We start from the raw sequence: 25,551 nt of genomic DNA, 5'->3' as shown, positions 1-25,551 counted from the left end.
GATCAGCTGAGCCACTTCAGTAAACATGTTTTTAGGGACACCTGAGAACACCTCTATGGACCACCTGTGCGCGGTAATCAGGAACGCGGTTTGCTTCCATGATTTTGATTCCCATTTCATGCATTTCCTAATCGCCGGAAACCCCTACGAGAGAGAGAGAGAGAGAGAGAGAGAGAGAGAGAGAGAGAGAGAGAGAGAGAGAGAGAGAGAGAGAGAGAGAGAGAGAGAGAGAGAGAGAGAGAGTAATACAGATCTCTATAATAAGTAGTATTGTGCCTCAAGAGTGACATGACAGTAAGCAGTTTTTTGCCTCGAGTGACATGACAATAAGCAGTTTTTTGCCTCGAGTGACATGACAATAAGCAGTTTTTTGCCTCGAGTGACATGACAATAAGCAGTTTTGTGCCTCAAGAGTGACATGACAGTAAGTAGTTTTGTGCCTCAAGAGTGACATGACAATGAGAAGTTTTGTGCCTCAAGAGTGACATGACAATGAGAAGTTTTGTGCCTCAAGAGTGACATGACAAAAAGCAGTTTTATGTCTCAAGAGTAACATGACAATAAGTAGTTTTATGCCTCAGGATTGACATGACAATTAAGTAGTTTTGTGCCTCAAGAGTGACATGACAATAAGTAGTTTTATGCCTCAGGATTGACATGACAATTAAGTAGTTTTGTGCCTCAAGAGTGACATGACAATAAGTAGTTTTGTGCCTCAAGAGTGACATGAGAATCAGTAGTTCTGTACCTCAAGAGTGACATGACAGTAAGTAGTTTTGTGCCTCAAGAGTGACATGACAGTAAGTAGTTCTGTACCTCAAGAGTGACATGACAGTAAGTAGTTCTGTGCCTCAAGAGTGACATGACAGTAAGTAGTTCTGTGCCTCAAGAGTGACATGACAATAAGTAGTTCTATACCTCAAGAGTGACATGACAGTAAGTAGTTCTGTGCCTCAAGAGTGACATGACTAAGTAAATTTGTTCCTCAAGAGTGACATGACAATAAGTAGTTTTGTGCCTCAAGAGTGACATGACAATAAGTAGTTTTGTGCCTCAAGAGTGACATGACAATAAGTAAATTTGTACCTCAAGAGTGACATGACAATAAGCAGGTTTGTGCCTCAAGAGTGACATGACAATAAGTAGTTTTGTACCTCAAGAGTGACATGACAGTAAGTAGTTCTGTGCCTCAAGAGTGACATGACAATAAGTAAATTTGTACCTCAAGAGTGACATGACAATAAGCAGGTTTGTGCCTCAAGAGTGACATGACAATAAGTAGTTTTGTGCCTCAAGAGTGACATGACAATAAGCAGGTTTGTGCCTCAAGAGTGACATGACAATAAGTAGTTTTGTGCCTCAAGAGTGACATGACAATAAGTAGTTTTGTGCCTCAAGAGTGACATGACAATAAGTAGTTTTGTGCCTCAAGAGTGACATGACAATAAGTAGTTTTGTGCCTCAAGAGTGACATGACAATAAGTAGTTTTGTGCCTCAAGAGTGACATGACAATAAGTAGTTTTGTGCCTCAAGAGTGACATGACAATAAGTAGTTTTGTGCCTCAAGAGTGACATGACTAAGTAAATTTGTACCTCAAGAGTGACATGACAGTAAGTAGTTTTGTGCCTCAAGAGTGACATGACAATAAGTAGTTTTGTGCCTCAAGAGTGACATGACAATAAGTAGTTTTGTGCCTCAAGAGTGACATGACAATAAGTAGTTTTGTACCTCAAGAGTGACATGACAGTAAGTAGTTTTGTGCCTCAAGAGTGACATGACTAAGTAAATTTGTACCTCAAGAGTGACATGACAGTAAGTAGTTCTGTGCCTCAAGAGTGACATGACAGTAAGTAGTTTTGTGCCTCAAGAGTGACATGACAATCAGTAGTTCTGTACCTCAAGAGTGACATGACAGTAAGTAGTTTTGTGCTTCAAGAGTGACATGACAGTAAGTAGTTTTATGCCTCAGGATTGACGTGACAATTAAGTAGTTTTGTGCCTCAGGAGTGACATGACAATTAAGTAGTTTTGTGCCTCAAGAGTGACATGACAATAAGTAGTTTTGTGCCTCAAGAGTGACATGAGAATCAGTAGTTCTGTACCTCAAGAGTGACATGACGATAATTAGTTTTGTGCCTCAAGATTGACATGACAATGAGAAGTTTTGTGCCTCAAGAGTGACATGACAATAAGTAGTTATGTGCTTCAAGAGTGACATGACAATAAGTAGTTTTGTGCCTTAAGAGTGACATGACAATAAGTAGTTTTGTGCCTTAAGAGTGACATGACAATAAGTAGTTTTGTGCCTCAAGAGTGACATGACTAAGTAAATTTGTACCTCAAGAGTGACATGACAGTAAGTAGTTCTGTGCCTCAAGAGTGACATGACAGTAAGTAGTATTGTACCTCAAGAGTGACATGACAGTAAGTAGTTATGTGCTTAAAGAGTGACACGACAATAAGTAGTTTTGTACCTCAAGAGTGACATGACAATAAGCAGTTCTGTGCCTCAAGAGTGACATGACAATGAGCAGTTCTGTGCCTCAAGAGTGACATGACAATGAGCAGTTTTGTGCCTCAAGAGTGACATGACATTGAGCAGTTTTGTGCCTCAAGAGTGATGTGACTATAAAAAGTGACTTCTCTCATTGGTGACTCGCTAAAAATAACATGTTCCAAAATCGAAGTGATAAAAAGCCTTGAAAAACAATTTGCCCCGAAAGTAACGCCACAAAAGTTAACGGGACCCCAAAAACTGATGAGCAAGACTGGCATGGCTCATTGGGTCGTATTACTAGACATTTCGTTGCCCAAGAACACCTATTTGACAAGGCTTTCGTAGGAGTTGTGGGCATTTCCAAGAGTAGTTTTATGGCCCTGGTGGTAGTTTGACCTTTCTTCTGTACCATGAACCTGAAGAAACACTCATAAGAACCCGACTGACCCCCTCTTTGACCTTTAGAAATGGATGATGTGAGAACTGAAAGGGGGCGTATTACATTTCGGCTCCCAAGTTCACATATTTGACAAGGCTTTCGTAGGAGTTGTGGGCATTTCCAAGAGTAGTTTTATGGCCCTGGTGGTAGTCTGACCCTTCTTCTGTACCCTGAGCCTGAAGAAACACTCATAAGAACCCGACTGACCCCCTCTTTGACCTTTAGAAATGGATGATGTTGGAACTGAAAGGATGCGTATTACTAGACATTTCGGCTCCCAAGTTCACATATTTGACAAGGCTTTCGTAGGAGTTGTGGGCATTTCCAAGAGTAGTTTTATGGCCCTGGTGGTAGTTTGACCCTTCTTCTGTACCATGAACCTGAAGAAACACTCATAAGAACCCGACTGACCCCCTCTTTGACCTTTAGAAATAGCTGATGTGAGAACTGAAAGGATGCGTATTACAAGACATTTCGGCTCCCAAGTTCACATATTTGACAAGGTTTTCGTAGGAGTTGTGGGCATTTCCAAGAGTAGTTTTATGACCCTGGTGGTAGTCTGACCCTTCCTCTGTACCCTGAACCTGAAGAAACACTCATAAGAACCCGACTGACCCCCTCTTTGACCTTTAGAAATGGATGATGTTAGAACTGAAAGGGGCGTATTACTAGACATTTCGTTGCCCAAGAACACCTATTTGACAAGGCTTTCGTAGGAGTTGTGAGCATTTCCGTGAGTAGTTTTATGGCTCTGGTGGTAGTCTGACCTTTCTTCTGTACCATGAACCTGAAGAAACACTCATAAGAATCCGACTGACCCCCTCTTTGACCTTTAGAAATAGCTGATGTGAGAACTGAAAGTGTCTTCTAATGCCAACTTTATATATGCTGGTAATACAAGGCAGTTTCGCTTTTCACATCAGCTATTTCTAAAGGTCAAAGGGGGGATCAGTCATGTTATAATGAGTGTTTTTTTAGGTTCAGGGTACAGAAGAAGGGTCAAACTACCACCAGGGTCATAAAACTACCCCTGGAAATGCCCACAACTCCTACGAAAGCCTTGTCAATTATGTGTTCTTAGGCGGGGATGTGTCTTTTAACCCGATAGCTGCTTGGGTTATGTTTCTTAGGTTAGGTTAGGTTAGGTTAGGTTAAAGGCCCCTCTAAGTAAAATAATGAGAAATAATCATCACTCACGCAAACCATTTCATAATATATATCAACGCATGTGTGATCAGTTTATGTATCATCTATTTTGGGAGGTTTATATCATGGCAGAAATTTGGCCCATCGCTGCAAATTTGGCCCGTCGTTGCTACCGGGTTAATACGATCCAACTATTGACTCTCCAAAAAGGGATGTGGCTGGCATGACAAACTGACGCGCCTGATTGCCGTCATCCGTCTCAGCAACGGGGCAGCGAGGGCGGTTGGTTGGCGTGCCGGACCAAAAGGAGAAAGATTCCTCGCGGGGGTATTGGAAACGCCAGGCGCCACCGCCGCTAATACCTCTCGAATAGTTCTCATTTCGAAGATTATTGGACATTAAACACACGTCCAGAAACTCCCGAGGAAGAAATCTTTAAACGTCGGAGGAAAGAGGAGTTTGGGAAAGGTTTTCTTCCTCTCCTCAGATTGCCAACATTTCCCAGTCTTCGTGAGAGGCTTCTCAAGACGTGAGAGTGCCAGCAACGACCTTGGGAACGCTTTTTTCCCTCACGAACTGTTTGAAGACAAATACTTGCTCTGCACACACACACACACACACACACACATAGGGTAAGCGGTGGCTGAGTGGTAGCGTGCTGGGCCCACATTCACCACGCGATGGACGACGTGAGTTCGAATCCCCACGCTACCACCTCGGATTTTTCAGTCACCGCCGAGTGGCTTAAAACTACCCACATGCTGTCCTGAAGACCACCCATCAACCCGGACTCTAGAGGAAACCATCCAAGTGAATCAAGAACGAGTTCCGGGGGGCAGCATGAGCCAAGAGAAGATGGCGCCACTATAAACACTTGCCTGCGCCATGACGGGCTGGGACCGAACACCATCCAGGCCCCTCAAGCAAGCCTACCGGCGCTATAGGCGTAGACGTAAACACACACACACACACACACACACACACACACTTATATAACTATTGTTTCATGCTCACATTAGTGTTACATAACCTGTATCACGATTATTTTTCCCCCCTCTATTTATCATCCTTTTCCGGCCGTTTTTCAAGTTTGTATTCACGCCAAATATCAATTTTTTCCGTGTGTGTATCATACTAATCCACGTTTTTTTTCTCTTTTTTTACTTTCGGCATTGTTGTGTCCAATATTTAAAACCCGGTAGCAGCGGGGATCATGATTCTTAATGGTCCCTCTAAGCGAGAAAAATGAGAAAAAATCACCCCTCACACAAACCATTTCATAATATATATCAAAGCATTTGTGATCAGTTTATGTATCATCTATTTTGGGGGGTTAAAATCATGGCACAAAATTGGCCCGTCGCTGCTACACGGTAAAGCCACAAATCTGGCCCGTCGCTGCTACACGGTAAAGCCACAAATTTGGCCCGTCGCTACTACACGGTAAAGCCACAAATCTGGCCCGTCGCTGCTACACGGTAAAGCCACAAATTTGGCCCGTCGCTGCTACACGGTAAAGCCACAAATTTGGCCCGTCGCTGCTACACGGTAAAGCCACAAATTTGGCCCGTCGCTGCTACACGGTAAAGCCACAAATTTGGCCCGTCGCTGCTACACGGTAAAGCCACAAATTTGGCCCGTCGCTGCTACACGGTAAAGCCACAAATTTGGCCCGTCGCTGCTACACGGTAAAGCCACAAATTTGGCCCGTCGCTGCTACACGGTAAAGCCACAAATTTGGCCCGTCGCTGCTACACGGTAAAGCCACAAATTTGGACCGTCTGGGAATTACTATAGTTGTTTCCCGAGGCATCGCACCTGCCCGTCACATCACCTGCCCTCTTGCATCTCATATAGTCAATGCCGCCTCACTGAACTCCAGCTCTTCACATCTCGTCGGCCGCCCTTACGACGCCGCCATTTGAAGCATAAAATGTTTCACTCTCTTACAACTAATGTGTTCAACAAGTCTTTGCGTCTCTGTAACAATAACTTTACAGTCATTATGATTGCCTTTCTTCTTTCAACTTTTGTGTTTTAGGTTCATAATACAATTTCTCCAATCCACAGTCTCCATTATTTTATATGCAATTGCTGATTATTTGGCTTTGTTGCGTCTCTGTAACAATAACTTTCCAGCCATTATGATTGCCTTACTTCTTTCAACTTAAATGTTTTAGGTTCATAATACAATTTCTCCAATCCACAGTCTCCATTATTTTATATGCAATTGCTGATTATTTGGCTTTGTTGCGTCTCTGTAACAATAACTTTCCAGTCATTATGATTGCCTTACTTCTTTCAACTTAAATGTTTTAGGTTCATAATACAATTTCTCCAATCCACAGTCTCCATTATTTTATATGAATTGCTGCTTATTTGGCTTTGTTTCGATTCTCTGACGGGGCAGTCATCAACTTGGGTAGGCGGTGGCTGAGTGGTAACGTGCGGGCTCCACACTCACCCTGTGATGGACGACGCGGGTTCGAATCCCCACGCTACCACTTGAGATTTTTCAGTCACCGCCAAGTAGCCTAAGACTACCCACATGCTGTCCTGAAGACCACCCATCAACCCGGACTCTAGAGGAAACCGTCCAAGTGAATCAACGAGTTCCGGGGGGCAGCATGAGCCAAGAGAAGATGGCGCCACTATAAAACACTTGCCTGCGCCATGACGGGCCGGGGCCGACTACCATCCAGGACCCTAAAAAAAAGAAGCCTACCGGCGCTAAAGGCTGACACGTAAAAAAAAAAAAAAAAAAAACTCCCCATGCTGCTGTCCATTCTGCCATGCAAGTTAGGTAGTTGATGAAAACTCTGGGAAACCTGGATTATGGATTTTCAGCAACCGAGGCGTGAGAAAGAGATGAGGGTTGTGGTAGGGTAGACTCGGATCAGCCACAGACGTTTCCTTTTACTGAAGATACTGATGGCTGTCAAAGGGATGGCGACGGATGGGAGGTGCAGAGGAAAGTTGTTGTTTTACGAGTGTGTGATATGTAATTTTGGAGTTTTGGAACTTGGGTCTGTTCGTCAGTTCAAAAGCACCATTATTTTTTTTTACAACAAAGGAGACTGCTCAAGGGCACACAAAAAAGGAAACAATAGTAAAAAAAATCCCGCTACTCGCTGCTCCCAAAAATAATCCAAAGAGGTGGCCGAAAGAGAGGTCAGTTTCGGAAGGAGAGGTGTCCTGATACCCTCCTCTTGAAAGAGTTCAAGTCGTAGGCAGGAGGAAATACAGATTAAGGAAGATTGTTCCAGAGTTTACCAGCGTGAGGGATGAAAGAGTGAAGATGCTGGTTAACTCTTGCATAAGGGGTTTGGACAGTAAAGGGATGAGCTTGAGTAGAAAGTCGCGTGCAGCGGGGCCGCGGGATGGGGGGAGGCACGCAGTTAGCAAGTTCAGAAGAGCAGTCAGCGTGGAAATATCGATAGAAGATAGAAAGAGAGGCAACATGGCGGCGGAAATTAAGAGGTAGAAGACTATCAGTAAGAGGAGGAGAGCTGATGAGACGAAGAGCCTTAGCATTCATATCGACAGAGAAAAAACTCGTGTAAATTGAGCTGGAGTATAAAAAGCGAACAGTTGTCAAAATATAGAATGGTTACCAAGCTGTTTAGACGGTGGCCGAACTGGTAGCGTACTGGGCCCACATTCACCGCGTGATGGACGACGCGGGTTCGAATCCCCACGCTACCACTCGGATTTTTCAGTCACCGCCGAGTGGCTTAAAACTACCCACATGCTGTCCTGAAGACCACCCATCAACCCGGACTCTAGAGGAAGCCGTCCAAGCGAATCAAGAACGAGTTCCGAGGGGCAGCATGAACCAATGCAAGATGGCGCCACTATAAACACTCGCCTGCGCCAGAACGGGCTGGGCCGACCATCAGGCCCCACCTGGAAGAAGCCTTGGGCCGACCATCAGGCCCTACGAGGAAGATGCCTACCGGCGCAACAGGCCGCGACGTAAAAAAAAAAAAAAAAAAAAAAAAAATGTTACTCCTGCATCTCATTTCATTTTTTTTTATCTTGTTATGAGTCCAAATTAGAATGGAGCGTACAAATTAGCGATTATATTCTTTTTCTTCTACTTCTGTTCGTGTTTTTCTTTTTGTTCTTGTTCTTGTTCTTCTTGTTCTTATTCTTCTTCTTCTCCTTCCTCCTCTTCCTCTTCTTCTGCTTTCTATAACTGACATGCGATAAAAAAACAAAACAAAAACAAACAAAACATGGTGAAAGGGGTCCGGGTGGGGCGGTGGGTTTACGGAACGCATGCAAGAACCTCCCTACGATCTGAGAGGAAGCGTATTTTTTCCTTCTTGCCATTAGCTCTCCTGAAAGTGAGTGATCCGCGTCCTTTCCGCATCATAGCTTGACCCTCGTATCCTCTTCCGCAGTCCTCGAGGGAGTGCAGAGGGGGAGGCAGCGGGGAAGAAGCGGCTAGTCTGCAGAGTCAACGGTATAAATATGCATGTTCGCTCTCTGGTTCCTCCTTCCTTCCTTCCTTGGTTGTTTTCTCATTGCTTTTCATCATTTTTTCTATCCTTCCTTCTTTTCTTTCTCCTTCTCCTTCCTTCTTTCTTTCCCTTCCTGCTTCTTACTTCTCGTCTTTATTCTTTTATTCCTTATATTCCTTCATTCTTTCCTTTCTTCCTTCCTTCCTTCTTTTCTTTCTTTCTTCTTCTCCTTCCTTCCTTCTTTCCCTTCCTTCCCTCCTTCCTTCTTTGGTTCTTGACTTTCATCCTTCTCTCCTTCCTTCTTTTCCTTCCTTCCTTTCTTCCTCCATTTCCTTCTTTCCTTCCTTCCTTCCTTTCGACCTTCTTTCTTTCTCCACAATCTTCCTTTTTTTTATTTTCTTCTTCATTCCTTCATCTTTTTTTTAACTTTTTTCTTTCTTTTCCTTGTTCATTATTCTTTCCTTCTCTCGTTCTTTGTTTTCATTTTTTATTTTTGTTTTTATTCCATCCTAACTTCCTTCATTCCATCGTCCCTTCAACAATGTCTTTCTCTTTCTCCAAATTGTCTCCAGAAATCAACCTAATTTTATCCCAATTTTTGCCCTTTCCTCCCATAAGTAAAACTCCGTTCCTGTCCTTCCCTCAACCAAATTTATCCCATTTTTATCCATTCGTGTCCAAAGTGATATTTCATTCCTATCCTTCCTTCAACTAAAGTTATCCCATTCTTTCCTTTTCTTCCCTCAACCAAATTTATCCCATTTTTATCCATTCGTGTCCAAAGTGATATTTCATTCCTATCCTTCCTTCAACTAAAGTTATCCCATTCTTTCCTTTTCTTCCCTCAACCAAATTTATCCCATTTTTATCCTTTCGTGTCCAAAGTACTGTAATATTCCATTCCTATCCTTCCCTCAAACATATTTTTATCCAATTCTTGTCTTTTTGTCTCGTAAGTAATATTACATTCCTATCCTTCCCTCACCCAAATTTAATCCATTTTTATCCTTTCGTGTCCAAAGTACTGTAATACTCCATTCCTATCCATCCCTCAAACATATTTTTATCCTATTCTTCTCCTTCTGTTTCGTAAGTAATATCCCGTTCCTGTCCTTCCCTCATCCAAATTTAATCCATTTTTATCCTTTCGTGTCCTAAGTAAAATTCCATTCCTATCCTTCCCTCAAACATATTTTTATCCCTACCTTGTCTTTCTGTCTCGTAAGTAATATCAAGTTCCTGTCCTTCCTTCAACCAAATTTATCCCATTTTTATCCTTTCATCTCGTTAGTATCCATTCCTGTCCTTCCCCCCATCAAGTACTCTTCCACTCCTGCGCTTCCCTCAAAAAAATCATACTATGTTATTTCCCTTGACTCCCTATTCGAGGAGTTCTGTTCCTCGAAAAAAAAGCCGGATTATCTGGAAAGCATAATTTAGTACAAAAAAGTGGGTCTACTATAAAAAAAAAAGGTTTGCTTATCCCAATGTAACCTGAAAATTGTTAGCATAAACACTTGGGATCAATATATTGTAGACTATAGGCACAGTGCATCATGATTTATCACTTGAGATTTTAAAGTGTGCGAGTCCTTATATCTTCAACAGGCCTTGACTCAGTTTTAGTTAAAGTAGCTAGCGATCACTGGCAATTTTTGGGGGTACGGAACTCCTCTAATTGCCGTAGCCCAGTCTTGCTCTTCCCTCCGGCAAGTATTCTTCCATTCCTACTCCACTGTCCTTCTCTTCCACTCGTAGTATTAAATTCCTACTTCATTCCCGTTCTCTTCCACTCGTAGTATTAAATTCCTACTTCATTCCCGTTCTCTTCCACTCGTAGTATTAAATTCCTACTTCATTCCCGTTCTCTTCCACTCGTAGTATTAAATTCCTACTCCATTCCCGTTCTCTTCCACTCGTAGTATTAAATTCCTACTCCATTCCCGTTCTCTTCCACTCGTAGTATTAAATTCCTGCTCCACCGCCCCTAGAACCTGGCAGCAAAGTTAGGATTAAACTCATTTTGATAATTAAATTTCACTCCTAGGACCTTTTATTAATACCGCCCCTTGAACCTGGCAGCAAAGTTAGAATTAAACTCATTTTGATAATTAAATTTCACTCCTAGGACCCTTTATTAATACCGCCCCTAGAACCTGGCAGCAAAGTTAGAATTAAACTCATTTTGATAATTAAATTTCACTCCTAGGACCCTTTATTAATACCGCCCCTTGAACCTGGCAGCAAAGTTAGAATTAAACTCATTTTGATAATTAAATTTCACTCCTAGGACCCTTTATTAATACCTCCCCTAGAACCTAGCAGCAAAGTCAGGATTAAACTCATTTTGATAATTAAATTTCACTCCAAGGACCTTTTATTAATACCGCCCCTAGAACCTGGCAGCAAAGTTAGGATTAAACTCATTTTGATAATTAAATTTCACTCCTAGGACCTTTTATTAATACCGCCCCTAGAACCTGGCAGCAAAGTTAGGATTAAACTCATTTTGATAATTAAATTTCATTCCTTCGACCCTTTTATTAATACCGCCCCTAGAACCTGGCAGCAAAGTTAGGATTAAACTCATTTTGATAATTAAATTTCACTCCTAGGACCCTTTATTAATACCGCCCCTTGAACCTAGCAGCAAAGTTAGGATTAAACTCCCTTTGAAAGTTGAATTTCACTCCTAGGACCTTTTATTAATACCGCCCCTTGAACCTGGCAGCAAAGTTAGGATTAAACTCATTTTGATAATTGAATTTCACTCCTAGGACCCTTTATTAATACCGCCCCTTGAACCTAGCAGCAAAGTTAGGATTAAACTCATTTTGATAATTAAATTTCACTCCTAGGACCCTTTATTAATACCGCCCCTTGAACCTGGCAGCAAAGTTAGGATTAAACTCATTTTGATAATTAAATTTCACTCCTAGGACCCTTTATTAATACCGCCCCTTGAACCTAGCAGCAAAGTTAGGATTAAACTCATTTTGATAATTAAATTTCACTCCTAGGACCCTTTATTAATACCGCCCCTTGAACCTGGCAGCAAAGTTAGGATTAAACTCATTTTGATAATTGAATTTCACTCCTAGGACCCTTTATTAATACCGCCCCTTGAACCTAGCAGCAAAGTTAGGATGAAACTCATTTTGATAATTAAATTTCACTCCTAGGACCTTTTATTAATACCGCCCCTTGAACCTAGCAGCAAAGTTAGGATTAAACTCATTTTGATAATTAAATTTCACTCCTAGGACCCTTTATTAATACCGCCCCTTGAACCTAGCAGCAAAGTTTGGATTAAACTCATTTTGATAATTAAATTTCACTCCAAGGACCCTTTATCAATACCGCCTCTGCCCTTCCCTTCGACAAAGTAGTATTTCTTTCTTGTCCTTTCATTCACTAGGTAGTTTTCCATTCTCATCCTTACAACCCAAAAGCCGTAACCTTCCCGACCATAGAAATTATAACATTATCTAATTTAAACCCTTCCCTTCAGCAACATATATTTGATCTTTACCATCCTCTCCTTTGAGTAATATTCCATTATTTTCCTTTTTAACCCGTCCGCCGCGATTGGCACGGATTTGGCTTTCACTGCATGTAGCCTGGTAACTATACTCCATGTCTTTCTCTGCCTCTGTGGTGGATAGTGGAGTGTTTCCCATGTGGTATTGGTGTGCTGGATATCCCTTCACTGGTAGCCTGGTAACACTCTCAGGTCTTTATCTGCCTCTGTGGTGGATAGTGGAGTGTTTCCCATGTGGTATTGGTGTGCTGGATATCCCTTCACTAGTAGCCTGGTAACATACACTCCCAGGTCTTTCTCTGCCTCTGTGGTGGATAGTGGAGTGTTTCCCATGTGGTATTGGTGTGCTGGATATCCCTTCACTGGTAGCCTGGTCACATACAGTCCCAGGTCTTTCTCTGCCTCTGTGGTGGATAGTGGAATGTTTCCCATGTGGTATTGGTGTGCTGGATATCCCTTCACTGGTAGCCTGGTAAAATACACTCCCAGGTCTTTCTCTGCCTCTGTGGTGGATAGTGGAGCGTTTCCCATGTGGTATTGGTGTGCTGGATATCCATTCACTGGTAGCCTGGTAACATACACTCCCAGGTCTTTCTCTGCCTCTGTGGTGGATAGTGGAGTGTTTCCCATGTGTGGTGTGCTGGATATCCCCTCCCATGGTGCAGGACTTTACATTTTTCTTCATTGAGTTGTAGCAGACACTTTTTGTTCCATTTCTGTAGCTTGGTGAGGTCTGACTGTAGGAAATCCGTAGTCAAGGGGTTGATTCCTTACCTCTTTTCTTCTGCCGCTACCGTTACCGTTGATGAGGTTTCAGGCCCCGCTCCACTGCTAATACAGCGGTCTCCAAGGGCCGTCAACAGTTACGATGTTAGCCTCAGTAATAATCCTCGATGCACTTATTCTCAAACGTCGTAGTGCGTGAGTGAGTCTTGATTGCTTTCATGAATAGTTTCACAAATATCCATTGGTTCAGTTTTCATGTCTGATATGTTCATTATAGTATCACAATTGAATATCCAATGATTATTTCCAACCCACTTAACATTTTATCACACACAATCTATCTTTGAGTACAAACACTAATAATAGCCATGATCGGTTATGTTACGAATTATCTCAATTTCAGTCTGGAGAACTACACAACACTGGTCATTTGCTGAGTGGTTGGTTTCAGGCTTCTTGTACCTCACACAATTAATGCATTTCTTCTCAGCCATGGTGCAATCCTTTGATTTATGATTGCCAGCGCATTTATAACATTTTGGGGCTTCTCCATTGGTCTTGGCAGTACAGTTGGCCTCAAAATGCCCGTATCTATGACAATGATAACATATAGCTGCATGGTATCTGTCTCTCACTGTGTATATTCCCCATTCTAATTTTATTCTTGTGAATCAGCTCTCTCACAGTTGGTTCACACCTCAAAATGTAGTGCATTGTACCACCAACTGCAAGCTTACTAAAAATCAGCTCAATTTTATTCTCAACACCCTCAATTGTGCGTAAGAACTCATTGCGGTCTAAGATGGTCTCCTTTATTTTTTCCTTGGTCTCCTCTTTATGCATATAGCATATCATGATCTTTGGTTTCATCTTTCCAACACTCTTGGTACAAATTGCTCAACAGACTCCAATTTTGAGCAGCCTCATCCCTTGTGTTCTCATTATCAAAGTTCACGACAATATTATCTCCATTTGTGAATCTTGAATCAATTATCTGAATACCATTCAATGCCTGGGAGACTTCATCCTTCATGTCTGTTGCCTTCTTTTCCTGGGTAGAAACTTTCCCAGCTAGGAGATTCTTCTTCACTTTCCTGCTTTTCTTCGCCACCTCAGCCCAACTAGATTCAGCATGCTCAGCACGAATCGATTAATACCCCTTGACTGCGTATTTCCTACAAGAAGACCTCACCGAGCTACAGGAATGGAACAAAAAGTGGCTGCTACAATTCAATGAAGAAAAATGTAAAGTCCTGCACCTTGGGAGGGGATATCCAGCACACCAATACCACATGGGAAACACTCCACTATCCACCACAGAGACAGAGAAAGACATGGGAGTATATGTTACCGGGCTACCACTGAAAGCCAAATCCGTGCCAATCGCAGCGGATCGGGTCAAAAGCATTGGGAAGGTAAACTCGTATAACCCGATTGTCACACACCCTCTGTCTGGGGAAAACGGGAAAACCGTAGACTCAAGGGCAAAGAGGCGGAGATGAGCCCAGAAGCTTAACTTGTACCCCCAATATTACCTTTTCCGTTTTCCTCTGCGGGCCAGCTACTATTCCCAGGTTCCCCTTTATAAATCACTGCCGTCCTCCCCGCCTCTCCACGCCACCAGCAATCGTCCGCTCTCCACCACTACGGCCTCTCCACCCTAATGAAAAGTTGAGCCCCGCGGGTACCTGTTCCCTCCCGACAGACTGTGGAATAGATGCAGGAAGACTGGACGGAACAGGATGGAAAAGAAGAGAGGAAGGAAGAGTGGATATGAACGCGCACACACACACACACAGAGAGAGAGAGAGAGAGAGAGAGAGAGAGAGAGAGAGAGAGAGAGAGAGAGAGAGAGAGAGAGAGAGAGAGGGTATCACCTGTCTTTCAGATGGTAACACGACATCATCTTCTCACCTGTTCAGAGGCAGCTTAATCAAAGACAGACTGCGCCGGACACGGAATTAGACTGACCTACATAAACTCTCTCTCTCTCTCTCTCTCTCTCTCTCTCTCTCTCTCTCTCTCTCTCTCTCTCTCTCTCTCTCTCTCTCTCTCTCTCTCTCTCTCTCTCTCTCACACACACACACACACACACACACACACACACACACACACACACACACGCAATACAGGTGTAATCACCCACACAAAGCAGGTAATGAGACCGCCTCCCCCACGCACACCTTGTTCGTTAAGGAGATAATCACCTCAGGTAATGATCACGTCTCGATGCCCTCCTAACCACAATACCTCCTCCTCCTCCTCCTCCTCTTCCTCCTCCTCTCCGATTTACCTCTGCTTATTCTGTTTTGGGTGTGTCCGCATGTGTGTGTGTGTGTGTGTGTGTGTGTGTGTGTGTGTGTGTAATTCACCTCTCGGTCTGCTGCGGGTCTCTCTCCAGACAGCCAGCCGTTCCCCGTTGGAAGAACACAGTGTAATGAAGAGTGCGGAGGTGTGGATGGGGGATGTGGAGTTGAGTGTGTCGAGGTGATAGGCGGCCATGAGTCCTCCAGGGTGGTGCGAGTTTAGGTGTGTGTGTGTGTGTGTGTGTGTGTGTGTGTGTGTGTGTGTGTGTGTGTGTGGTTATTAATTTGTGTTTTGTGTGTGTTTGTTTATTTCTTTGTGTTTGTGTGTGTGTATGTTTTTTAGTTTGTTTGTTTATTTGTTTGTTTATTTTAGTTTATGCGTGCGCCCACTGTCTCTTTTCGTATCACTGTCCGGCTTATGTGAGATTCAACCCTTTTACTTAGATTACCGTATCTCTCTCTCTCTCTCTCTCTCTCTCTCTCTCTCTCTCTCTCTCTCTCTCTCTCTGTCTGTCTGTCTGTCTGTCTCTCTCTCTGTCTCTCTCTCTCTCTCTCTCTCTCTCTCTCTCTCTCTCTCTCTCTCTCTCTCTCTCCTGTTTTTTTGTCCGTTGGGTCTATCTTATAAATCATATACAAAACGTTTTAATACTGCCTTATGTGCACTATATCCATATTAAAAATAAAAGAATTATGAAAAATGCGCCGAGGCAAAGAAAAATATCAAGGATGACATTCAAGCAATGCCAAAACTATGCATGGACGTCAAGCGGCATGTAACGTCATTCATTAACGTTTAATTATAACACGCATGAACACAAACCACGACGATAATGTTTTAATTAATAGTATTTGTTTTACTTCCTCGTTCTTAAAATCTACGGTCATTATATCATTGTTTTCCAAGTCTTCGTATTTCCTTTGTCTTTTCCCCGTTCTCGAAGCACGGATTGAATTTTCGCTTTTTTTTCACAAATTAGTGGTGTTTCTTCTTCTTCACTTCCTTATCAAGCAGACATATTTATTTTTATTTTATTTTTATTTTTTATTTTTCACGTGTACGCCTATATCGCCGTAGACTCTCTTGAGGGTCCTGGATGGTAGTCGGCGCAGGCAAGTGTTTATAGTGGCGCCATCTTCTCTTGGCTCATGCTGCCCCCCGGAACTCGTTCTTGATTCACTTGGACGGTTTCCTCTAGAGTCCGGGTTGATGGGTGGTCTTCAGGACACCATGTGGGTAGTTTTAAGCCACTCGGCGGTGACTGAAAAATCCGAGGTGGTAGCGTGGGGAGTCGAACCAGCATCGTGCATCACGCGGTGAATATGGGGCCAGCACACTACCACTCAGCCACCGCCTACCCATATTCATCGATGTTGGTATCATATCGTTTTTAATTCGTTTCCTGTTCCCCTATCGAAACCAGGTGCTAATAATCATTTTTATCTCATTTAATTTCTTCAGTCCCACCCCAATAGACGCTCAGGTGTGTTTCACGCTGCGGAGGATTGCGAGGTGCAGGAAAAAAACGGACTCAATCAGAATCCACATCGTGTGAAAAAGAGAAAAAATGAGAGAGGTATTTTTTTCCATTTTCTCGGGTGCAACAATAGCGATGCGCTTATCCAATAAAAGAAGATCATAATGAAATATTGCGATGAGCCACATGTGTGTGTGTGTGTGTGTGTGTGTGTGTGTGTGTGTGTGTGTGGGGGGGGGGGGGGGGGGGTTAGTTATGATAATGAAAGATGTGATAAGTGGACATATTTAGGGCAATCAGTAGTGCAGACCAATCAGAATCTACGTCGTGTGAAAAAAAGAAAAGATGAGAGGTATTTTTTTCATTTTCTCGGGTGCAACAATACCGATGCGCTTATCCAATAAAAGAAGATCATAATGAAATATTGTGATCAGATGAGGCACATGTGTGTGTGTGGGGGGGGGGGGGTGAGGGGCGGCTGGGTAAGTTATGATATTGAAAGATGTACCAACCGGCCTCTTGCAGACTCCTTACGTTCTTATGTTCTTAACTGAACATATTTAGGGTGATCAGAAGTGCAGACCAATCAGAATCCACATTGTGTGAAAAAGAGAAAAAATGAGAGGTATGTTTTTCATTTTCTCGGGTGCAACAATACCGATGCGCTTATCCAATAAAAGATCATAATGAAACATTGTATGAGCCACATGTGTGTGTGTGTGTGTGTGTGTGTGTGTGTGTGTGTGTGTGGGTGTAGGGGGGGGGAAGGGAAGGTTAGTTATGATACTGAAAGATGTAATAACTGAACCATAGTCTATGACTGAACATATTTAGGGCAATCAGAAGTGCAGACCAACCAGAATCTACGTCGTGTGAGAAAGAGAAAAAATGAGAGGTATTTTTTTCATTTTCTCGGGTGCAACAATAGCGATGCTTATCCAATAAAAGATCATAATGAAACATTGCGATGAGGCACATGTGTGTGTGTGTGTGTGTGTAGGGGGGGGTGAGGGGCGGGTAGGTTAGTTATGGTATTGAAAGATGTAACATATTTAGGGCGATCAATAGTGCAGACCAATCCCATGATAAATGAGTAAGAAAGATAATAGAAATTGGATGGGGCAACGTGATTGAAAACAAAAGCACATAATAATAGCAACTTGCCACTGTCCATAGAGAAAAAGGTGTACATTTAGCGTATTCTGATAGTCTTCTACCTCTTAAATTCCGCCGCTATGTTGCCTCTCTTTCTATCTTCTATCACCATTTTCACGCTGACTTCTCTTCTGAACTTGCTAACTGCATGCCTCTCCCCCTCCCGCGGCCCCGCTGCACACGACTTTCTACTCATGTTCATCCCTATACTGTTCAAATCCCTTATGCAAGAGTTAACCAGCATCTTCATTCTTTCATCCCTCACGCTGGTAAACTCTGGAACAAACTTCTTTCATCTGTATATCCTCCTGCTTTTTTTTATTATTGTTTCTTTTTTTTTGTGCCCTTGAGCTGTCTCCTTTGTTGTAAAAAAAAATTCTCCTAGTCCTAACATATGATTCAGAAACTTGTTACCTCACAAAACATTTCGAGAAACGTATAAAGCATTATGGGTTAGGAAACATACACAGGTTGATAACATTTTAGAAACGATTAAGAATGTAAGAAATTGACTTGGAAATGTCATATCATACGTATAACTGATAACAGACGGAGATTAAACATAATAGTGATCACCCGGAAGTAATGATAGTTAGGGTAGATGAGATCGGATTAAGATATGAAAATAGAGCAGTTGCCAGAACGAGGTGGTAGTTGGAAGGTTTCGTTTAGTCGGCGCAACATATTTGGTCATATGCCGGAGAGAGACAGAAGGGAAAGGAATTATAGAAGGGAACAGACCCCAGGAGACGGGACACAACCCCCGATTAATACCTGGGGAGACGGGACACAACCCCCGATTAATACCTGGTACCCATTCACTGCTGGGTGGACAGGGGCGTAGGGTATCGGAAAAGCCGCCCAAATTTTTCCACTCCGCCCGGGAATCGAACCCGGGCTCTCTCGATTGTGAGCCGAGTGTGCTAACCACTGCACCACGAAGCTCCCCCAGAAATAGGAGGACGCGGAGAAACACAACACCGGTGATAGGAGTGCCTAGTATGAATAGCACTCGACGGCGCGTGCCGGGGAATGAAAGCAAAGGCTGCACTGGTCTGGCGAGCGTTCCAGCCGCAGATTGATGGCCATGGGAGGCACATCATCACTCACGGGTGGTGGCGGTGGCGGTGGCTCCAACACGGGAGTAGTAATAGTCAGTCGTACAGGCGGAGCTGTGGCAGTAAGCAATGAGAATAAGTGGAATAGTGATTTTTTTTATTTTTATGCGTACGCCTATAGCGCCGGTAGGCTTGCTTGAGGAGCTTGGATGGTACTCGGCCCCAGCCCGTCAAGGCGCAGGCAAGTGTTTATAGTGGCGCCATCTTCTCTTGGCTCATGCTGCACCCCGGAACTCGTTCTTGATTCACTTGAACGGTTTCCTCTAGAGTCCGGGTTGATGGTTAGTCTTCAGTACACCATGTGGGCGGTGACTGAAAAATCCGAGGTGGTAGCGTGGGGATTCGAACCCGCGTCGTCCATCACGCGGTGAATGTGGGCCCAGCACGCTACCACTCAGCCACCGCCTACCCTATTGTTCATTTGTTTACAACACGCCATACAATCCAAGGCAAGGGTAAAGAGAAACTACAACAAAATATCAACAACACGATGCTCCTTACAAAAGTAGACGGAAGATGCCGAATGACTTTGATCAAATTTAGTGAAGAGAAATAGAGCGAGGAAAAGACAAATGAAAGGAGCATCGGCACTTCCGGGTGGGAACAATGCAGGACAGGAGCAATATGGGGAAGGCCGTGGCTGAATCGATAGCGTGACGGCGCCGCGTTCAGGGTGACGCGAGTTCAATCCCCGCCCGGTGCCACCAAGCTGGGATTTTTCAGCCGCCGCCGAGTGGCTTAAAACTACCCACATGCTGTCCAGAAGACCACCCATCAACCCGGACTCTAGATTCTAGAATTAAAGATGAGCTCCGGGAGGGCAGCATGAGCCAATGCAAGAAGGCGCCTCTAAAAACACTCGCCTGCGCCAGAACGGGAAGAAGCCTACCGGCGCAATAGGCCACGACGTAAAAAAAAAAAAAAAAAAAAAAAATTAATAATAATGGTAGGAGTGGAGAATTGCGACAGTACGCGGAATATAACCGGAATAACTGCAGCTCACTTATAGAAATAGGGAAGAAATATAACCCGAGATAAGGGCGCGGCAAACACTTTCGCAAAATATATTCACAGGCAAAAAAAAAAAAAAAAAAATAATTAAGATGAGCAAGTACCGTTAATCTGAATACCGGTAGTACCGGTACCGAAAACTCAGGTACCGGTACCGACAGGAGTGTATTTTTTTCTTCTTAAAATGACGTTTGATGAAATACCTAATTAAATTTTCTGTAGAGAAAGCTAACTCACTCTCTCTCTCTCTCTCTCTCTCTCTCTCTCTCTCTCTCTCTCTCTCTCTCTCTCTCTCTCTCTCTCTCTCTCGAGTGAGGATAGAGGAATGGCAGCAAGGATAGGGAGTGTGGGAAGGGGGCGACGGCGATAATGGGGAATGGGGAAAGGAAAACGATATCAAGTATGGGGAGTAAGGAGGGGGAACGAAAGCGATGATAGGGAGGAGAGGAAAGGAAGGAGTGAGGAGAGAGGAATGGCATCAAGGAAAGGGAGTGTGGGAAGGGGGGCGACGGCGATAATGGGGAATGGGGAAAAGAAAACGATAGCAAGTATGGGGAGTAAGGTTATGGGAGCAAAAGCGATGATAGGGAGGAGAGGAAAGGAAGGAGTGAGGAGAGAGGAATGACAGCAAGGAAAGGGGATGTAGGAAAGGGAACAACAGCGATAATGGGGCATGGGAAAGGAAAACGATATCAAGTATGGGGAGTGAGGAGGGGGAACAGAAGTGAGGATAGGGAGGAGAGGAAAGGAAGGAGTGAGGAGAGAGGAATGACAGCAAGGAAAGGGGATGTAGGAAAGGGAACAACAGCGATAATGTGACATGGGGAGAGGAAAACGATAGCAAGTATGGGGAGTGAGGAGGGGGAACAGAAGTGAGGATAGGGAGGAGGGGAGAGGAACGAGTGAGGAGAGAGGAATGACAGCAAGGAAAGGGGATGTATGAAAGGGAACAACAGCGATAATGGAGGAAAAGAAAACGATAACAAGTATGGGGAGTGAGGAGGGGGAACAGAAGTGAGGATAGGGAGGAGGGGAGAGGAACGAGTGAGGAGAGAGGAATGGCTCTCGCGGCCTTACCATACATCTCCCCCACCATCTTCCTAGGAACTTCGAGAGGAAGGTGGTGGAAGGAACGATGGCTGCCTACTGAAAATATAACACTATGCGAGTAGAGAGTACGTAGTGACCTGGTCGTTCATCGCTTTGGGGCGTACACTCAAATGTTTTTCATACCTGCTGTCAATGTTTAAAAGAAATCTATATTTTACACTTGAACGTTTTCCTAATAGGGTACAAAATAATTTTAGACATGTTTTCATTTTTTCACCCCCAAAATTGCTTGCAGTGTCCATAGAGGGCAAAGCGATGCCGCCACCACACAGGCTATAATAGAAATAGATTCAACTGTGGGACGAAGCAATGATAACAAATTGGCTAATAATTGTCAAATATGAAAATGGGACGATTATTGAGCTAAAGATAAGGGAAATGATGGGAATATTGTCACGTCCAAAGAAGAATTATGCCGCCGCTACATGAATAAAGTTCACTTAATTCATTAGTCCTTCATTTGACCCCTACCCCCCCCTTTGTCATATAAGCTACATGTTGCAAGCATATCCCCCCACCCACCCCTTGTCATATGAGCTACATGTTGCAAGCATATTCCCTACCCCACCCCCATCCCTTGTCATATGAGCTACATGTTGCAAGCATATCCCCCCACCCTTTTTTTAGCCATAAGAAAATAGTTAAGAAATAAAAGAGAGTTTCCCAATAAGCCATGAAAATTAATACCCTAACGTTAACTACTAATAGGAATGGAAGGAATAGGTAGGAATAGGGTCACTTAGAATTACCAGAGCGCTGATGGCACGAAGATTAGTGACGCTAAGTAATATGGATGCCGAGACTCGAATTAGAGGGAGTAGGCGACTGTTGGGGTCACCGGAGGACGAATGCCAATGGGTAGATGAAAAGAAATACATAAGCGGATGAAAGAGGAGGAGAGAGAGAGAGAGAGAGAGAGAGAGAGAGAGAGAGAGAGAGAGAGAGAGAGAGAGAGAGAGAGAGAGAGAGATCAAAAGAAATACAGAAGCGGAGATACTAGTAGCAAGAAATGTATTGAGAGAGAGAGAGAGAGAGAGAGAGAGAGAGAGAGAGAGAGAGAGAGAGAGAGAGAGAGAGAGAGAGAGAGAGAGAGAGAGAGAGAGAGATGAAAAGAAAGATGAAAGGAAATCCATAAGCGGATGAGACTCCCACCCCCGACACTGAATAGTTTTGTAAGAGAGAGAGAGAGAGAGAGAGAGAGAGAGAGAGAGAGAGAGAGAGAGAGAGAGAGAGAGAGAGAGAGAGAGAGAGAGAGAGAGAGAGAGAGATGAAAAGAAATACATAAGCGGATGAAAGAGTAGCAAGAAATGTATTGAGAGAGAGAGAGAGAGAGAGAGAGAGAGAGAGAGAGAGAGAGAGAGAGAGAGAGAGAGAGAGAGAGAGAGAGAGAGAGAGAGAGAGAGAGAGAGAGAGAGAGAGAGAGAGAGAGAGAGAGAGAGAGAGACTGTCATAATCCTATAGCTGATGTGCGACTGGAACAGCACCAAGTTGGAATGGAACCAGTTTAGGGCTTGCTGGGGAACGCTCGGTAACAAAGTATTGCTGTCCGGAGGTAATGTCTCAGCAGGAGGAGAGGAGAGGGAAGGAAAGGGTTGAGATGGGAAAATTAAGGATTTGAAATGGGCGTGTGTGTGTGTGTGTGTGTGTGTGTGTGTGTTACTGCCATGACCTCACACACCACACACCCCATCCCCCTTGCTCATGGGGGTACAGTAACCACTTCTAGTCAACGGAAAGTATCCAGCCTGAGCGGGGATCGAACCACTGCCTGTTTTGCCGTGAAACCTTGCAGCGCGGCGCTCTAATCGATTGAGCTACCGGAGCGATGTGTGTGTGTGTGTGTGTGTGTGTGTGTGTGTGTGTGTGTTGTGACCGTCTACTACACCGGAGATATATCGACCTGAAATTTACCCGAGTATAAAAGTAAAGAGAGGGATAAGATTTGTAAGAGGAAAGGCTGCGGAGGAATCACTTATTCCCGACATGTCGAGAGCTTCTGAGATGTCTTAGGCAACATCAAAACGTTCACTGAAACGGCTGATAGAGGATGACCATGATCCAGTTAGAAAGGCAAGAGAATCACTAATAGAACGCCCTTTGCGTAATCCGTAATGGTGATGAGAGAGACGATTAGAAGGTGAAAGAACTTTAAGAATTTTCATGTTATATTATTCTAAAAGCCTTTGTGAAACAACGTTGCAAAGTTAAAGAATAGTATTTTGAAGTGCCAGAGTGGTCACCCTTCTTCTGTAAAGGTTGTATGTACCCTCACTGCCAGCTGGAAGGAAAACTCGATGTTGAAATGCAAAGTTGAGTTTTACCAAGCGTATCAGCACGGGAGCCCAGATCAAGAGGTCGGCGCGTCTCCAAGGTTGGAAAGTTTCGTTTAATCGGCGCAACATCTGTGGTCATATGCCGGAGAGAGACAGAAAGGGAAGGAATTATAGGAGAAGGGAACAGACCCCAGGAGACGGGACACAGCCTCCGATTAATACCTGGTACCCATTCACTGCTGGGTGGACAGGGGAGTAGGGTCAGTCTCCAAGGTGGTGAGGAATACGTGTACGGTGCTGAACCAACTGATGTAGATCGATATAGAAAGGCTTCATCACAGGGCTGCTCAGTGACAGTGGTGAAAGCAAAAGCTGGTGATGAACTCTGAAGTCTTAAATGAACCATAAGGGTGAATGAATTATCATGTGCTCCACTTTGGACTTCAACTATTTAAAGAATTTTTCATAATTGGAAGAAATAGGTTAGGGAGTACATAGGTATTGCGTAATATATTAACAAAATTACGTCTCAGCCAGGTGGTGGAGAATTCTGAGAAATATACATTATTGACATTAGAACGCGTGACACCCTTGCGGTCATATACAAAGCATTTGGGTAGGCGGTGGCTGAGTGGTAGCGTGCTGGGCCCACATTCAGCACGTGATGGACGACGCGGGTTCGAATCCCCATGCTACCACCTGGGATTTTTCAGTCACCGCCGAGTGGCTTAAAACTACCCACATGTTGTCCTGAAGTCCACCCATCAACCCGGACTCTAGAGGAAACCGTCCAAGTGATCAAGAACGAGTTCCGGGGGGCAGCATGAGCCAAGAGAAGATGGCGCCACTATAAACACTTGCCTGCGCCATAACGGGCTGGGGCCGAACACCATCCAGGTCCCTCAAGCAAGCCTACCGGCGCTATAGGCGTAGACGTAAAAAAAAAAAATCCAGACTTGGAATGAAATTTAGGGTGCAGACAGTAGGAGGGAATACAATTAAGATTAGCGTCAGTAACCTGGGAAGTCCTTGTGTCAGTTAGGAAGAGGTGAGATTTAGAGGAGGAGACATTGTATTCCACATAAGGCAATCAGAATAAGGACGTGCAATTAACTTAAGATAATGAAGCAAAAGCTGGAGGCGCCATCACAACAAATCTCTCGGTCTTTGTTGAGTTGGAGTTTAACCTGAAGTAATTTTTGGTTCTCATTATTGTTGATTTTTATTTTGCCCTTGATATGACCTTTACTGAAAAAACATAAATACATACAATCACACACACACACACACACACACACACACACACACACACACACACACATTTTTATTTTGCCCTTAATATGACTTTTACTGAAAGAAAAAAACAAATACATTCAATCGAAGAAATATAAATTGCTTTTTTTTGTTTTGTGTTTGTGTATGCGTGTGTGTGTGTGTGTGTGTGTGTGTGTGGAGAGAGAGAGAGAGAGAGAGAGAGAGAGAGAGAGAGAGAGAGAGAGAGAGAGAGAGAGAGAGAGAGAGAGAGAGAGTTTTATATTTCATTTTATTTTATTTTTACTTTTTTATCATCCCTTTCTCACTCATCCTTATCTTCTCTCTCTCTCTCTCTCTTTTTTTTCTTTCTTTATTTTTACTTCTTACATATTGCAATCGAATACATCTCTCTCTCTCTCTCTCTCTCTCTCTCTCTTCTTTTTTTCTTTCTTTATTTTCACATCTTACATATTGCAATTGAATACATCTCTCTCTCTCTCTCTCTCTCTCTCTCTCTCTCTCTCTCTCTCGTATAAGTCGTAGCCTGACAGAAAGCGCTCCCCCACTACGATGCCATAGGCCACTAATGTGAGGTACTGGCTGTGTCCCAACCAAATGTTCAGGGATGTCTGGAAAATGAAAGTGAACTGTCAGGATTGCAACCCCTTCTTCAGTATTACATCGTTTAGTCAGTTAGGGAAAGTGCTTGCAGTAGTGAGTTAACAGGTAGTAGGCTTTGACTTTTGCTCTAAACTCATCAAAGTCAACACGAAAAACAATGTCTTCTGGAAGTACAAGTGTATCTATTACCTCATTGTCACACACGGGGCTGTAGAAGCGATATACCGTCTCTGTGTGTAACTGTGCCCACTATATCGCTTACAGGTGACAGGCTACACTTCAGTCGAGAGCAGGAAGGCCAGAGGTGATAACTGAAGGACTCTAACAGCCAAGACGTATGGAAGACAGACGGATGATTCTTCAGAACGGGTGAGAGAGAGAGAGAGAGAGAGAGAGAGAGAGAGAGAGAGA

This window comes from Eriocheir sinensis, unplaced genomic scaffold, assembly GCF_024679095.1.
Source record: "Eriocheir sinensis breed Jianghai 21 unplaced genomic scaffold, ASM2467909v1 Scaffold780, whole genome shotgun sequence".
NCBI classification, from domain to species: Eukaryota; Metazoa; Arthropoda; class Malacostraca; order Decapoda; family Varunidae; genus Eriocheir; species Eriocheir sinensis.
The sequence above is the reverse complement of the archived record's forward strand: the minus strand, read 5'-3'. Positions refer to the sequence as shown.